The sequence below is a fragment of the Neofelis nebulosa genome, chromosome 2, assembly GCF_028018385.1.
Source record: "Neofelis nebulosa isolate mNeoNeb1 chromosome 2, mNeoNeb1.pri, whole genome shotgun sequence".
In the NCBI taxonomy this organism is placed as follows: domain Eukaryota; kingdom Metazoa; phylum Chordata; class Mammalia; order Carnivora; family Felidae; genus Neofelis; species Neofelis nebulosa.
The window spans coordinates 30,005,963-30,023,983 of NC_080783.1; the positions used below are offsets into that span (position 1 = coordinate 30,005,963).

The following is an 18,021-nucleotide window of genomic DNA, read 5'->3' on the forward strand; positions in this document are numbered from 1 at the left end:
GCTTTCATTTTCCCACCTAATATGCTTATAATTCAACAAAATTTCTTCTCACTTTGCTTCCTGGACCTCATAAAATTTAAATGGAAATATTAAATGGTTTAATAACTGGGCAACACCAAACAGCATGCTTGGCGTGACTTAGCATTTTAAAAATATGGAGTCTCATTATATTAAATGTGTCTCATTATTGTAATTATGCTGCTACAAATGTAGTGGATAACACATCACATCATTATTTAATTTTATGGAAAAGCTTTCTGAGTTATTTGTTGACAGAAAAAGTACCAGATTCTGTTTCTATTTGCTTAAATTGCAGCCCGCGCTAGGGTTTTGTGGGTGGTTTTTTTTTTTTTATTTCCTGTGCTAGGATTTTATATTTCATTTCAGTAGTTCATAAAATACGCTTATCTCTGGGATCCAGCTTGATAGTGCTTTATTTTAGCATAGGATCCCAGGAATTGCTTTGAAGATAGGACTCTCATTTTCTAGGATGGCAATAAAATTGCCACTTTTTAACTCTCATTTTCTAGGATGGCAGTAAAATTGCCACTTTTTAAAATGCCTTAAAGAACATCTGTAGAGTATGATATTATGCAGTCATTAAAAATATGTTTTTGAATAATATATAATGACATGGAAAAATGCTCATAGTGTAAGTAAAATGGTCAGGTCACAAAATTGCAAGTACAAACTAATCTCGCATAATATTTTTAAAATATAGAAATTTCGGGGACGCCTGGGTGGCTCAGTCGGTTAAGCTTCTCACTTTGGCTCAGGTCACGGCGTCATAGTTCATGAGTTCGAGCCCCATGTTGGGCTTTCTGCTGTCAGCACAGACTCCTCAGATCCTCTGTCCTCCTCTGTCTCTGCCCCTCCCTGGCTCATTTTCTCTCTTTCTCAAAAATAAATAAACATTAAAAATAAATAAATAAATAAATAAATAAATAAATAAATAAATAAAATATAGAAATTTAAAAAAATTACAAATAGAGGCACCTGGCTGTTTCAATCAGTGGAGCATGCAACTCTCAATCTCTGGGTTGTGGGGTCGTGCCTTCGAGCTCCATGCTGGGGGAAGAGATTATGTACAAAAATTAATTAACTAATTAATTAAAGTATACAACTATGCCAAAATGTCATGGGTTTACTCTCTAAATGGTGGAGATTGGAGTGATTTTAATCGTCATGTTATGTTCTTTTCTATTTTCTGAAAATTCTGTGATAATCATTCTGATTCTTTAATTGAGAAATGTTAATTATTCTGGCAGTTACTTTGAATGGGTGGGTGGTGTGGAAGGTATTATGGTGTGGCATCGACTACAAAGCAACAAAGTCTAAACAAAGCAAGTGATATCTCATTCCATGGACAGTTTCAGTCCAAGGATACCCAGCATCTTCAAAGACCATAGTAAAATTAATGGCCTGGACCCCTTTCTAGCCTCTCCGGTAACTCCACCTGGACCTCTGCCTCTCCTGGCAAATCAGGTTGTCTTGGGCAGGACCTTCGTGTTCCATTCTTTCTATCCACATTGCTGCTGTGAAGTTGGTCCCTTGCTCCCCGCACTGTCTTTCTTTGTGCTGGCTACTTAGCCTGAGGTCTTCTCTGACTTACCTGTCCACTGAAACGTATTTTTTAAAAATAATCTCTATGCCCTATGTGGGGCTCAAACCCATGACCTCAAGGTCAAGAGTCACATGTTCCACTGACTAAGCTAGACAGGCATCCCTTTTCGAATGTCTTTTCAAAATTCAGTATGAGACCAGGAGTTCTACTGTAATAGGTATATAGTTGCACTTTGGAAGATTTCAAAGTTCTTTTCCCTGGCTGGGTATTTATCCAAAGAAAATGAGAACATGAATTTGAAAAGATATAGGCACCCCTATGCCTATTGCAACATTATTTACAATAGTCAAGATATGAGAACAACCTAAGTTTCCATTGATAGATAAATAGATGAAGAAGATGTGGAATACACACACACACACACACACACACACACGCACACACGCACGCACTTGAATATTACTCAGCCATAAAAAAGAATGAGATCTTGCCATTTGCGACAACATGGATGGGCCTAGAGGATATTACGCAAAGTGAAATGAATCAGACAGAGAAAGACAAACACCATTTGATTTCACGTACATGTGGAATCTAAAGAACAAAACAAATGAAGAAACTGAAAAAGAAAGGCAGAAACAGACCTACCAATGGGGGGAACAAACTGGTGGTTGCCAAAGGGGAGGGGGGTGAGAAGATGGGCAAAATGGGATGAAGGGCTGTGGGAGGCACAGGCTTCCAGTTATGAAATGAGTAAGTCACAGGGATGAAAGGAATACATCATGCAGAATACAGTCAATGGTATTTAATAGCATAATATGGCAGCACGTGGCAGCTAGACTTGGGGTGAGCACAGCATAATGCGTAGACTTGTTGAATCACTGTGTCCTTCGCCTGAAACTAATGTAACGGTATGTGTCAACTACACCGAAAGTAAAAAAACAAAAAAACGAAACAAACAGTGAAAAACATGCTGGAGATCTAGTTCCTGACAGTGTGAATACTGAACTACTGAATTGTATATCTAAAAATGGTTAAGATGGCAAATTTTATGTTACGTGTTTTTTAACCACAATTTTATAAAAGAAAAACAACTTTTTAATTTTTTTAAAAACAAATGCTCCAACAACCACAGAAAAAACCGAGTGCTTCTGAGCACATCTTGCTGAGTCTATGAGGTTATTGAAACATATGCCACCCCCAAATATGCCACTTTGGTGTAAGGATTATTTTGAGTTGAAAGCAATTAAGAAACAGCAGACGCGGAAGGGATTCTCTGTTCTCCCTCCTTCTGCTTAAAGACAGGACATAAATTCGCCTTTGTAAAGGTAACAAATTTCCCCTTTATAAAAGAGTCTCGGGGCGCCTGGGTGGCTCAGTCAGTTAAGCGTCTGCCTTTGGCTCAGGTCACCATCTCACAGTTTGTGAGTTCAAGCCCCGCGTCAGGCTCTGTGCTGACAGCTCAGTGTGGAGCCTGCTTCAGATGCTGTGTCTCCCTCTCTCTCTGCCCCTTCCCTCCCCCCTTCATGCTCTCTCTCTCTCTCTCTCTCTCTCTCTCTCAAAAATAAACTTAAAAAAAAAAGTGTCTCCCTTCATGTACCAGGAAGAGCACTAATCCCATTCACAAGGGCTTTGCCTCATGACCCAATCACCTCTCGTAGGCCCCCCCTCTCCTATCACTTTCTGGGTGGAGAGTTAGGACTTAACATATGAATCTTGCCGTGGGGGGTGGACACAAACATTCAGACTGTAGCACTTACTAAAACAACCCTTATCTACCATACATTTTTAGTCAGCTTCCCCAAACTTATCACCCCTAGAAGTCCACCTCCCCTTCTCCTTTTGTCTCTCACTTCTCCACAATGAAACACCCTTTGTTAAAATGTATATAAGTTCCCAGGCCTAACTGCTTCTTTTTATGTCTTACTAACAATTTGACTGCACATCCATTGGTTGCTGTCTGATATAATAATATTTCATGCAAATATCTATCCAGTGACAAGGCTCAGGACATGCTACCCCAAAATATGGCACCTTGACATATTGAATATATTAAGCATGAAGGAATTTGCGAAAGAGCGTGTGCAGCAGGAAGAACCTTCTGACCTTCTCCTGAAGCAGGTCCTGAAAGCCTTGCAGGAAAGCCGCCCTCCCTATACTTGAGGAAAGTATATCCATCTTTACATCCATGACACCAGGAGGAATTTGAACAAAGGGGCCTTGCTGTTCCCCCAGTTTATACACTTTGCTCATACCCTTCTTTGTCCCACCACATTTTTTCATGACTTTTCATTCTTCATCAAACCTGGCATAAAACACTCTTCAGGTCTTTATTTCCTTATGAAGGTCCCATGGCCTTAAAACTTATATTAAATAAATGTGTATGCTTTTCTCTTGTTAATCTGTCTTTCCTCACAGGAACCCCACTTAAATGGATAGGAGAAAAAGATACTTCTCTACATCAGCAATTAGTAATTGAATTTTAGTGAAACTGATCTGTCTGCAGAAGGTACAATTTAGGCAACTACTAAATCACATCATTGCTGTAATGCTTTTACTTCTTGAATCAGTCTTTCATTTTATTATTATTATTTTTTTTTTTTTTAAAGATTTTACTTTTAAGTAACCTCTACACCCAATGTGGGGCTTGAACTCACAACCCTGAGATCAAGAGTCACATGCTCTACAGACTGAGCCAGCCGGGTGCCTCCAATCTTTCATTTTTTTGATTAATTAATTAATTGAGTAATTTTTAAAAATGTTTTTATTTATTTTTGAGACAGAGAGAGACAGAACATGAGCAGGGGAGGGGCAGAGAGAGGGAGACACAGAATCCAAAGCAGGCTCCAGGCTCTGAGAGGTCAGCACAGAGCCTGACGCAGGGCTCGAACTCACAAACTGTGAGATCATGACCTGAGCTGAAGTCAGACACTCAACCGACTGAGCCACCCAGGTGCCCCAAGTAAGTAATTTTTATAGAGAGAGAATTAGGGGGAGAGGGGCAGAGTGAGAATCCTAAGCAGGCTCCACACTCAGTGCAGAGCCCCACCTTGGGCTCAATCCCACAACCCACTCTGAGGTCACAACTTGAGCTGAAATCAAGAGTTGGATGCTCAACTGACTGAGCCACCCAGGCGCGCCATCCCAGTCTTTCATTTTAAAACAATTTTTAAAAACGATTTTCAATTTTATGGGGCACCTGGGTGGTTCAGTTGGTTAAGCGTCTGACTTCGGCCCAGGTCATGATCTCATGGCTTCTGAGTTCAAGCCCCCGTTGGGCTCTGTCCTGACAGCTCAGAGCCTGGAGCCTGCTTTGGATTCTGTGTCTCCCTCGCTCTCTGCCCCTCCCCCACTCATGTGCACTCTCGCTCTCTCTCAAAAAATAAACATTAATATATATATATGTGTGTGTGTGTGTGTGTGTGTGTGTAATGATTTTCTATTTTAAAAGTTTTATCCAAATTCAGTTAAAAAAGAAAAAGTTTTGAACTAAAAATTTACATTTGCCGAACAAAATATACCACACCTTGCAGCTCTCCCTTTCTTTCACTGTTTCCCATTTTAAATATAACTAAAAGCTCCAAGTGGTGGCATGGAATGTAGAAATGGAAACGACTTAAATTCTGTTTCTTGATTTTTACCATGTGCTTTCGCTGTGTGTTTCAAATCTATAGTTTAAATGTAAGCGTACGTAGTATCAGTGAGAAAACAGGAACTGTACCGATTTGGAACCATTACCAATTTAATCTCAAAAGAAAGCAGAACTGAGGCCACGCATGGCACTGGGGATGTCTCTATAATTGGGAGCTTTTCCAGTTTACTTCCATGTAAACTGCATCGTCTATTAAAAAATAAGTAACGGGAGACAAAACATAAGAGACTCTTAAATACAGAGGGTTGCTGGCAGGGTGTTGGGTGGGGGGATGGGCTGAAGGGGCTAGGGGCATTAAGGAGGACACTTGTTGGGATGAGCACTGGGTATTATATGTAAGTGATGAATCACTAAATTCTATTACTGAAAAAAAAGTTTATTAATTTAAAAATTAAAAAATAACAAAAATTAAAATAAGAACAAGTAATAAACTTTCATGTAAAACACCTTGTAGGGGCGCCTGGGTGGCTCAGTCCGTTGGGCGTCCGACTTCGGCTCAGGTCATGATCTCGCGGTCTGTGAGTTCGAGCCCCGCGTCGTGCTCTGTGCTGACAGCTCAGAGCCTGGAGCCTGTTTTGGTTTCTGTGTCTCCCTCTCTCTCTGACCCTTCCCTGTTCATGCTCTGTCTCTCTCTGTCTCAAAAATAAATAAACGTTAAACAAAAAAAATTTTTTAAACACCTTGTAAAATAAAATGTGTGTGTGTATATATATATATGTACATAATATATTGGATATACTATATATATGTAAAATTAAACTCATAGTTCTCAAAGCAATTCTTTAAACCTTAAGCCAACAAAAGGATTTTTGAGAGGAGTGTTTCATCACTGACCTTGTTCAGCATTGCTGGCACGCGGTGATCACACAAAAAGCAGAAGGGCTTTAATTGGTTTCATTATTGTTTTTAAATTCCCTATGGACAGTGCCCTGCCTATTGCCTGCACCTGGGCAGTCCGCGCCCCATGTCCCTCCTTTGGCATATCGCTGATCCTAGTTAAGCAGGTTAAAGTTGGTTGTGTTAATTTAATGATATTTTATAATGCGTTCAGGTTTTACTAGGGAAATGCAAAGGATTCATTTTTATTTACAAAAACAAACAGACCTGAAATTCCTCATGTGGTTAAAAATGATTGCCTGATGACCTCTCTGTGTACTCAATTTCCCTAAATTGAAGAAATTCAACAGGAAAAGAATTAGAAAGGAGCACGGGTTGAAAGGGCAAATTCCTGGAGGGTCAGATGGATATTGTCCAGGAGTCGGGAGGGCAGGAGAAAGGGACAGAGCCGGAAAGCAGCGCCTTGCTGACGGTACCGGGAACCACCGCTACCCGGCCTCCTCCGACGGTGTCCTTTTGGGACGCAGACCCATTGTTACCCGGCTCTGTCCAGTTTTCCGCGAGGAGATGATCATCAGGACGGCGATGTGACATCTCCTGATTTTTAAATGATGGAAATTAATTCAAACTCTGGAAAACACTGTGCAGCAGGAACAAAACGCGTGTGCAGCTGCAGCAGGCCCCCGGGCTACCAATTTCCTAATGAAAAATGCAAATAGTGATTGAACCAGTTACAGAAGTCGAGAAAATATGCTTTATTCTGTGATCCTTTTCCTTCCCCAAAATGTGACATTTTAGAAAAATACAGATGTACTGACATCATACCCATAATCAGCAGTTTAACGAGAAAAGTAGCATAATTAGAGTAGATGGTTGGGAGGGGCCTGAATTCCCAGAGCAGTCCTTTCTCTTGAATCAGGACCAAGCATGGTGTCACCCAGATGCCTGTTGACTAAGTGACATACAGCAGATTGATTTAACCACTGGCAAACCACATTTCTTTTTCCAGGGCAGTAAGTGAACAAGGTTATTTACTTCCCTTGGTTACAAAAAGAGGAAATACTTCTTCCAAGAATTAGAGTGGCTGCGACCAGTTCTCCCAGAGAAATTATTAACCCAGAGCCCTGAAGCCTTTGCCCACATGCCTCACTGCAGAGGCCTCACTGCACCAGCTCGAGGCGGGGACCTTCTGAGAGGGGGTCGCTCCACTCTGCAAAAGCTTCAGACCCTCAGCATCTGAGATGTCGTAGTGAAGAGAACCAGTCTAAATCCTTCTATGTAGATCTCATTTGATTTGTCATTTGGCATATTAAAAGAGAAGGTTTATTCAAATAAGAGATAACAATACAAGCCGTTCCCCACATTTCCGCAGGTAATTAGACCTTTGTGTATTTTAATTAAAAAGATGTATAGCTAAATCCTCCAACAGACTTCCTGAGCATCCTCCAGGCTCAGTTCCTGCAGGGGCCATACGGAATTAAAAGCAAGAATTTGGAGAAGGGCTTTGTCCTTAATGGCCTTTCAGAATTCTCTGCTTTAAGTGGCATAAAAGCTGCCGTGTTTGGTCAGGTTAGCCTGGCTCATCAATGTGACCTCTCAGAGCCACTGAGTCTGCGCCTGTGAGTCCATTTCCGAGTCTAGGAAAAGCTTTGCATGGTTCCAGCCTCACTGCTCAGCATATAAAGGCCCCCAAATTTAATCTCTGACCCTGAAGAAATAGGCCGAAGAAGGACATGTAAACAAAGAGACAGTCATCTCTCTCTATGACCAGAGGAGAAAAAATGAAAAGAAGTGAAGTTTTCCCATTTTTCACAAACCATCTTCTTTTTTTTTTAAAGTTTATTTATTTTGAGAGAGAGAGAGAGAGAGAGAGAGAGAGAGAGCGCGCAAGCAGGGGGGAGGGGCAGAGAGAAAGGGAGAGAGACAGAATCCCAAGCAGGATACAAATCTGGAGCTCGAATTCATGAACCTGAACCAAAACCAAGAGCTTAACCAACTGAGCCACCCAGGTGCCCCACAAATCAGCTTCTTTAATAAGAAAATGTCTGCTTGTATATTATCTCCTTTCCAATGTTCTAGGCTGAATTCTTTTTCTTTTTTTCTTTTAAATAAACAGTGACAACAAAAAGTTTAGAAATTATCGTTAACAAAATCAATGTGGCCTCACTGTATTTTCTCAAATATCTACTTCTGAAATTTCTATCATCAGAGTACTCGGGTGTTTGGGGCAAGTAACCTATTTTAACATCAAACAAGAAAGGAAAAGAATAACGATCTTGATCTTATCAAAAGAAGGGAGACCAAGTGGCTGACCCTAATGTTTTTTTCTGGTGGGGTTGGGGTGCAGAGAGGGGATGGCCATATTAAAATTGCCTGACCCATTCTAACTATTAGAGCTTCACTAAATTAATACAAAGCTTTTCTTTTAAAATGTCATCTTTTCCAAAGAACAATTCTCTAACAGTGAAATTTCAAGCATCAGTGAAGAAAAGTTCTTTAAGAGAGGCATACCGTTAACCAAAAAATATGATAGAGGCACTTCATATCTTCTCTTCTGGGCCAAGGTGGCCCTACAGACCTGCTTACACACACATGCCCCTCTCAAAGGACCCCTTGAAATCCTACCCCCAACAGGCTTCAGAGAATTTGCAATGATTTAGAATGTGGTGACACTGTCCTGAAATCCTTTTTTTTTTTTTAACCTTTATTTATTTTTGAGACAGAGAGAGACAGAGCATGAACAGGGGAGGGTCAGAGAGAGGGAGACACAGAATCTGAAACAGGCTCCAGGCTCTGAGATGTCAGCACAGAGCCCGACACAGGGCTCGAACTCATGGACCGCAAAATCATGACCTGAGCCGAAGTCGGCCGCTTAACCGACTGAGCCACCCAGGCGCCCCCTTTATTTTTTTTAATTTTTTTTAACGTTTATTTATTTTTGAGACAGAGAGAGACAGAGCATGAACAGGGGAGGGTCTGAAATCCTTTTATGTGGCAGAAGTTATTCCTGCCCCTTCCCCCCACTCACTCAATTCCAGAAACATCTCTTCTCATAGACAGATAGGCTAATGGTTAAGTCTCTTTAATTAAAAAATTTTTTTCTTTAATGTTCATTTATTTCTGAGAGAGAAAGAGAGAGAGCACGCTTGGGAGGGGTAGAGAGAGAGAGACAGAGAACCCAAAGCAGGTTTGGTGCTGTCTGCACAAAGCCTGATGTGGGGCTCGAACTTCTGAACCAGGAGATCATAAGCTGAGCTAAGGTCAGAGGCTCAACCAGCTGAGCCATCCAGGTGCCCCCAATTGGTTAAGTCTCTTAAAAGCATGGTGTTTGGAGACTGAATGCTCAGGACAACTATACAACATCCAGTAGAGGCTCTGTTAAGCCATCTCCATTGAAGTGACTCACCAGCTCAGCCAATACACCTAGTAGCCTGGCTGATGTCCACTGCATCTATTGCATGCGTGGGGTGGCAAGTAAGTTATCTCTAGTACACATGAGCCCTTCAGCTTCAACTGCTTTTGAATAATGGATCAACTATAAGGCATCATGTTACAATGTCCAAGGGGAGCTCTCTCAAATGCACGGCTAACTATAGGGTTCATTAGCCGAGAGATTTTATTTACTGCTTCTGATTGTTTGGTAGCAATTTCAAAGCTAAGTAAGCATATGTTTCACTTCTGTCGTTTCAAAGCTAAGCAAGCATATGTTTCACTTCTGTCGTTTTCAGAGGTAACTAAAACATTAAAACAAAAATGGTTACACTGGGGCAGTTGGCTTGGCTGGCTCAGTCAGTGGAGCATGTGACGCTTGACCTCAGTTGTGAGTTCGAGCCCCATGTTGGGTGTAGAGATTGCTTACAAATAAAATCCTGGGGGAAGAAATGCTTACGCTTTCCTGGATTTCAGTGCTTAAACTGTGCTTGGTACCTAGTAAGCGTTTGCTAACTGTCCTTTCTCTTATCTTCTCTATCGTTTGCTACTCAATGCTCCCTGCTCTATTGCCAAAAAATACAGTCAAAACTCTGTAAAATAACTAACTCTTCCCCAAATTCTCAAAATGTCTTTTGTGGATGAAATTGTACTTTGGTATGATTACAGAAGTTTACATATAACTATTTTTTAATGTTTTATTTTTATTTTTGAGACACATAGAGAAAATAAGAATGGGGAGTGGGGCAGAAAGAGAAGGGGACAGAGGATAGGGAGCAGGCTCTGCTCTGACAGCAGAGTCTGAGGCAGGGCTTGAACCCATGAACCACAAGATCATGACCTAGGCTGAAATTGGACGCTCAATTGACTGAGCCACGCAGGTGCCCCATACCTACAACTACTAACAAATGCTAATGTTGCTGATACAAAAGAGTAGGAACTGGTGACTAGATCTCCAGCAGAGAGCTCTACGACTACCTCCTCCAAAGACCATATTTATGCTCAGATAATACCGAAAAGAAATATGCAAAGATTATTAACAGTGGTTATTTTCTGTGGAATCAAGGGATCAGGCAAATGTTGGAGAGGGTATATCCTTATGGGGTTGAGGGATATATATATATTGAAAAAGCATGTGCACACATCCCCTAGGGTTATTCTGATATGTTCCCAACCCCCCCCCCGCCCCCCCCCCCCCCACGAGCATTGCTGCTTTAGATTTTCTAGACTTGGTCATGAAAGGGAGGAAAAATAATTTTCCCTCTACCTTTCACTGTTCTTGGCTAAGGCTCCCCCCCGTTTAAAAAAAAAAAAAAAAGATTAACAGGAGGAGAAAAAAAACCCCACTATTTTAATTACATATATACGGGAGCCCCACTAGAATATGAGACTCGAAAGACCAGAAGACTGAGGATTACATACCATCCAGAGGTAAGGAAAGGGATTGGGATCTGGTGCTAAAAGCCGGGGAAGGAAATTCACGGGAAGGTGAGAACAGGAAATGTTTGGTAAACAAAGGTTGCCTTGCCAAGCAGACAGTCTCTCAGGTGAAAAAGTCATCTCTGGTAATAGCTCGCTTCCTGATACAGTCCCCCTTTCTAATGTAAATTTCCTTTATAAATATAGATTTCCCTTACAAAAGGGTAACTTCCATTCTGTTTTCAGAGCTTCTTGTGTGTCTGCAGTTTCTTAAAAACAATCAGCTCAAAATAATCTTTATGCCACAGAGGCATGTTTTGAGATGGCATATTCTGCTATCCTTCAGTCAAATACAAAATCGCGTTCGTCTCTGGCAGCTCACCTAAGGCTGTTCAATTAGCTGGCCTAACAATGTTTTGTGACCTAATGTTCAATTTCCAATATCACATGATCGAGCTGCTGTTAGAGCTTACAAAAAACACGTTAGCTCTGCAGAGGGAAGCTAACCACCTCAAGGCTTGCCTCCATGTTTCTTATCCTGTGAATTTCTGAATTCTGAGCCTTACCTCAGATACACAGATGTGTTCACATCTGCGGGACCACAGAAGGAGATGAGGGATTAAAAAAAAAAAAACCAATCCGTCAATTTCCTCGGCTCCTAAGAGCTTTCTCTGGCAACCCATCTAGATAAAGAAATAAAAACTAAAACACCTAATTAATGTGTGATTACAATTCTCCACTGTCAGAAACACACTTTAACCCGGTAAGTAAAATCTCTCCTAATGAGCCCTACAGTTCGCTGTGCAATTGAAGAGCTCTCCTTTGACATTCTAAGGTTCTTTTCATTCCACTGTCAGAATGAAATTTAACTTGACTTCTCATAAGCAAAAGCCCATCAAACAAAGGAAGGATGGGTGCCCCCCCATCACTTTTCAGCCTGCGGCACTGCAGCCAATAGCAATGGTTTCCATTCAAAAAACAAACCTCAGTTATACACACTTACACGCTGAGCAAAAGAATTAATCTGTGCTGTTTGTTCATCGTTTACTTTTCTCCTGGAATACATGATGCATTTTTGTGGAGGGTGGTGGAGGAAGGGAAGAACCACATTCAAATGAAACCCAACATCACTCTCCTCCAGTGTCATTTCAAAAGCCAGATAAAAGCCAAATGAGGAGGCTGGGAAAGAGTGTACAACGTAGCCGTTCTGAAAACCACCCTCCATTTCATTCTGGAGCGGGAAGGTCACACCCAGGCATCAAAATAGCTTCTCTCCTCAAAGTAAATTAGCTGGTAAGTGCTTTCTTGTTTGTTTTCCTCAGACTGACACATTTGCAGCCGACCTGATGAGGATTTTCTGCAGATGATTTATTTACAAAACAGTATTTTGACTAAGTACCAGCTGGCAGACCAGAAAAAGGACTCCTGATAGTTTAGGAAAAGTTCTATGTGCAGATTCATAGTTTTGGTCCTGTCACAGTTTTTAGGGAAGGTCATAACCAGGTTTGCTACTGCTGCTGATTAAAACCTCAAACCCTGAAAGAGAGAACATGAGGGTGTTGCTCGGGGGAGGGGGTGGGAGGGCACAAAGAACTTTGAGTAATTTCCTCGGCTTTTACCTAGAAAATTACAGCTCATAAATGTGGATTTTAAGTAGTTGTGACTCAGAAATAATCAAACATCATTTGTGGAAAGGCCACTTAGAGAAAACTAGTAGGAGAAAATGGTGCTCTGAGATGAAAATTGATTTCGCCCTCCTTAAATGACAAGGTAGGGGGGAAAGTTCTAAACTGAGCTGTAAATGTGGTTGGTTGGGTTTTTGTTGTGGTGGTTTTTTTTTTTTTTTTTTAACTCCCTTTTAAAGACGAATAGCTTGTGGTTCTTCAGAACAAACATTTCTTTGTTGTTGCTGCATTTTTGAAATCTCATAATCAATTGCCTGTTAGGATAATTGGTACCTGGGCTCTCCTAATGAAGGACAAATGACTAAATGCAGGGAAATTGCTGGGAGAAAAGGTTTATCTAACGTGATTGTTCTTTTGGGAGGTGGGAGCCAGCTGCTTTTGGTCTAATAGTTTATCCTTTCCTCCCAGTAAAAGCTAATGAAAACCAAATGAAAATTTGATAACTTTCACCAGCAATTATTCTTTCAAATTGGCCCTTTTTCGCTTAAAACAAACTCATCCGCCCAAGCTTCCACAAACTTGTTGCTTAATGAATCCACCAGTGTTTTTTTTGTTTGTTGTGTAGGGGAAAGAAATAAAAGACCAATGGACCTTTCTGTGGGTCTTCAATTACTTAGTTCAATAATTCCTCTGACTGAATTAAATTCTCCTCACGTTTTCACATCTTCCTGACGCTAGATGCTTTTTCAGTTTCCTCATGGTCTTTATTTATGATTTTACCTGGGACTTCAGTCATTTAGTTTATAACAGAATGTCACATATCTTGTTACTTTACCACTAATTATCATCTGAGGTAGATATTTAACCGAATATTCCCTTTTCAAAGGCCACAGCACTTGGAGACAACCTATGCGCGTAGTTTTGAAAGGAGGAAAGCTGTATGCTCAAAATTATTTTTTCCAAATCATTTACAATTTTTAAAAAATCAGAAGCAAATACAATGGTAGGAGGCTAGTTAAGGATTTCTTATATAGCATCTCAGTGAAATATCTTGCAGGCATTAGGAAATCATAATTTGGAGGATTATGTAGCATCATGAATGGGTGCTTGTAATATTAACAGTATTAATAATATTAATTATGTAAAAAGTAAATGCAGTTGAAAAAAACTGAAGTATTCAAAATAGTGGTGGTAATGAGCCTATAATGAGCTTATGATGTGCCGATGGTAAACTGATGGTATGTTACGGAGGGAAAACTTTACTCTCTTAGGTTCATTTCTTTTTTTTTTTTTTATTTAAAATTTTTTTTTTTTTTTAACGTTTATTTATTTTTCAGACAGAGAGAGACACAGCATGAACGGGGGAGGGGCAGAGAGACAGGGAAACACAGAATCAGAAGCAGGCTCCAGGCTCTGAGCCATCAGCCCAGAGCCCGACGCGGGGCTCAAACCCGCGGACTGCGAGATCGTGACCTGAGCCGAAGTCGGACGCTTAACCGACTGAGCCACCCAGGCGCCCCTCTTAGGTTCATTTCTGAAGGCTGGCAAATTAAACTGACTAGAGTGGGGCACCTGGGTGGCTCAGTCAATTAAGCGTCCGACTTCAGCTTGGGTCATGATCTCTTGGTTTGTGAGTTGAAGCCCTGCGTCGGGCTCTGTGCTGACAGCTCAGAGCCTAGCGCCTGCTTCAGATTCTGTGTCTCCCTCTCTCTCTGCCCTTCCCCTGCTTGCACTGTCTCTCTCTCAAAAATAAATACACATTAAAAAAAATTTTTTTTTAAAAAGAGATGGTTAGAATTTCGGTTTATATACAATCTTAATTAGGAAGTTGAGGGAAGGAAATCATAAGTTATGATTTCCTAATTTATATACCATCCCTTAATAAAGGAATGGGAAAACAAATGATCTTTTAGAAAGATAACTGACTGGGCCCTTGTCTGTTTAGGGGTGGTGTGCAGACGTCACCTCTAATAAGGAGTCAGTCTTCCCAGAATGCTCTCCAGGAGGCGCTTTATGACAATTGAGTTATTTGGGTACCTCAGGTGCCTTCTGCTCAAAATAATTTTTAGGGGTGGCTGGGTGGCTCAGTCAGTTAGGTGTCTGACTCTTGATTTCACCTCAGGTCTTGATCTCAGGGTCATGAGTTCAAGCCCTGCATTGGGCTCTGTGCTGGGCATGGAAGCCTACTCAAAATAATAATAATAATAATAATAATAGTAATAATTAAAAAAAAATTTTTTTTAACGTTTATTTATTTTTGAGACAGAGAGAGACAGAGCATGAACGGGGGGAGGGTCACAGAGAGAGGGAGACACAGAATCTGAAACAGGCTCCAGGCTGTGAGCTGTCAGCACAGAGCCCGACGCGGGGCTTGAACCCACGGACCATGAGATCATGACCTGAGCTGAAGTCGGACGCTTGACCGACTGAGCCACCCAGGCGCCCCAATAGTAATAATTTTTATGCCACACTGGTGGATGCTGGGCCTCTTCATGTGATATAGCTCTTCTTTTTTTCCTGAACTTTCTCTAATAGTCTATTACTTTAATGATTTAAAAACTCTATCATATTGAAAATTCCTATTTTTTCTTCGGTCTTCAGCTTTCATAAAAACCACAAAAAAAGTTAAATATTTGATCTCATGGGGGCTCTTCAGTTCTAATTCACCTGGTTTCTTTGATAACATTGACTAGTAAAGGTTTCTGCTTATAAAACTTCTAATGAAAGTAGTGAAGTCTGAAGTAGTATTAGGCACACCTAATAGCATTCTCTTGAATTGCACAGTTTCCAAATATGCTTCAGAGGTGTGAGGGCACATCTTTACACTTGCCATTTTGATTTTGCCTGTCACCGCAGAGCTCTAACACCAACGAAGCTTTTAGCTTGTTTCATGGCTTGAAGCAAACCTTTGGGACCTCAGTTCCCTTTTCTCTCAAATAAAACTGATGGGCCAGGTTTCTTCCAGCACCACAATCCACCTCCCCCTGCCTCCGTTTTAAATGTCTGGCTGAGTCACTGCTCAGTGAGATCTATATAATGGATGCTCGTTACATACAGTGCCACATACAGTGGACACCCAATAAATACTGATTGAGGCAACTCTTTCACTCAGACGGTTTTTTCATATTCTTCAATCATCATAGTATGTTCTGATTATTCCGTTGATACTCAAATAAGATGAAAAATGCTCTTTTTTTTTTATAATTTTTTTTTTTAACATTTATTCATTCTTGAGAGACAGAGCATGAGCAGGGGTCAGGCAGAGAGAGAGACAGAGGGAGGCACAGAATCCGAAGCAGGCTTCAGGCTCCGAGCTGTCAGCACAGAGCCCGACGCGGGGCTCAAACCACAAACCGTGAGATCATGACCTGAACCGAAGTCGGAGGCCCAACCGACTGAGCCACCCAGGCGCCCCGAAAAATGCTCTTCATTGTTTAATAAAATCGTGCCAGTTGGAGCCAAGTATACATGATTCAGGCACAAGTGTTTTGTAAGACATTATGCCGTGGTACCGTCAGCCCAATTAATATATTGGTCAGATGAGTAATTAGCAGGTGGAAGGGTAAAGGTTAAATAGGGCCTGGTTTTGCCCGTGGAAGAGTTTCTCTCTGTGAGGGGAACTGACCCGGGGGAAAGCCAGCCATCTGATGTGGACCTCATTGGCCACTCTTGTTCATTATTAAAACATCAATCAACGAACCCCTGTGAACTTCGGTGTCTGAAATATGGCATGCAGCAGCTCTCTGCAGGACATGTGCAAATAAACACATCATTTGTGATAAAGGAATTCAAAAATCAAATAAATAAAGTGTGTTAGGACTTTTGAATGGTTTAAATATTTTTTTGTTTTGTCTTACTCTGTTTCACCTCCATGTGGAAGATGGAAGTTGGGGGGCACCTGGCTGGTTCAGCTGGTAGGGCATGATCTCAGGGCCATGAGTTCGAGCCTCACATTGAGCGTAGAGATTGCTTAAAAAAAATAAAACCAGCACCAGGGGGTGCCTGGGTGGCTCAGTCGGTTAAGCATCCATCTTCGACTCAGGTCATGATCTCTCGGTTTGTGGGTTCAAGCTTGAGTTGGGGGCTCTATGCTGACAGCTCAGAGCCTGGAGTCTGCTTTGGATTCTGTGTCTCCCTCTCTCTCTGCCCCTCCCCTGCTCATACTCTGTCTCTGTCTCTGTCTCTCTCTCTCAAAAATAAATAAACATTTAAAAAATGAATAAAAATAAAAATCTTTAAAAAAAGATGGAAGTTGGAAATTATTATTTGCCATTTTGCCAGGGAGAAAGGGATTGTTTGTTTATCATTAGCTAAAAGAAGGTGCCTGTTCATAATCCTATTCAATCAAACAGTTATTGATGGAATCCTTCCTTGGCTAGGTTGGTAGAAGGAGGCATAAGAATTTTAAAGGAAGAGTCTTGCCCTTGGTAAGCTTAAAGCTATGCTGCCTGGGAACAGAATGAAGTTATTAAACCAAAAAGGCTTGTTTGTCCATTTATCTGTTTTTAATTTATTTTTTTAGTAATCTCTATGCTCAGTGGGGCTCGAACCCACAACCCTGATATCAAGAGTCGCATGCTCTACTGACTGAGCTAGACAGGAGCCCCTAACCTAAAAACGTTTAGAAGTGCTGGGGCGCCTGGGTAGCTCAGTTGGTTAAGCATCTGACTCTTGATTTTGGCTCAGGTCACGATCTCACAGTTTGTAGGATCGAACCCCGCCATTGGCCTCTGCACTGATGGGGCAGAACCTGCTTGGGATTTTCACTCTACTTCTCTGCCTCTCTCTCTCAAAATAAATAAACATTAAAAAAAAAAAAAAAAAGAAGTATGGGGTGCCTACCGAAGGTGGAGTTTAGAAAGGCAGAGAGGGATGTGAACAGGCATATTCAGGTTAACAGTTCATGGAGGAGGTGAGAGTCAGTGTCCCATGACACAGTCAAAGTGAGATGACAAGATTTGGACTTGACTGAGTAACTGATGGGATGTACCCACCAGAAGTCCTCCTGAGCCCGAGGAGCTTGTGGAAGCACTTGCTAGGAGGGAGGAGCACAGACTTCTGACCCATGAGACAAGGGATGTGAGAGCAGCATGCAGGTGAAAAGCAGAGAGCTGTTTCCACTAAAGCATCCAGGGCACAAGAAGCCCTGTTTATGGTCTCTGCTAACAAAAACAACAACAACAAAAAATCAATGAAAGAGAATTCTCCATTCCACGACCCTCACTTCATGCCAAAGCCCTACCCAGCTTTGACGCGACAAGCATTCCCATGCTCGGGCAGTGCACTGATAAGAGTTGTGGCGCCCAGGGGTTGCGAACTTGTACTCAAACACATGCAATAACCTCCTGGAGGCCCGGGGAATACTTTTGCGTGAACTCTTCTCAAGTGTGATATATTTTTCGGGCAAGCACAGTGGAACTACATCAGAAAAATGGAGACACCCCAATGAATCCCGAATTAACACCCTAAATACGACCCCGTTTGTGTCCACTGTCAAC

General features: G+C 41.5%; 1 protein-coding gene across 4 annotated transcripts in view; it reads left to right on the top strand.

Moving 5' to 3' along the window:
- The first annotated feature begins 11,991 nt into the window (after positions 1-11,991).
- The window catches only part of CMKLR2 (chemerin chemokine-like receptor 2), a 47,512-nt gene continuing 41,482 nt past the window's right edge, over positions 11,992-18,021 (top strand). For all 4 annotated transcript variants that reach the window (XM_058707636.1, XM_058707643.1, XM_058707631.1 and 1 more), the window contains exon 1: positions 11,992-12,191. The gene's annotated coding sequence lies outside the window, so the exon portion shown is untranslated. The remainder of the gene's footprint in view (positions 12,192-18,021) is intronic.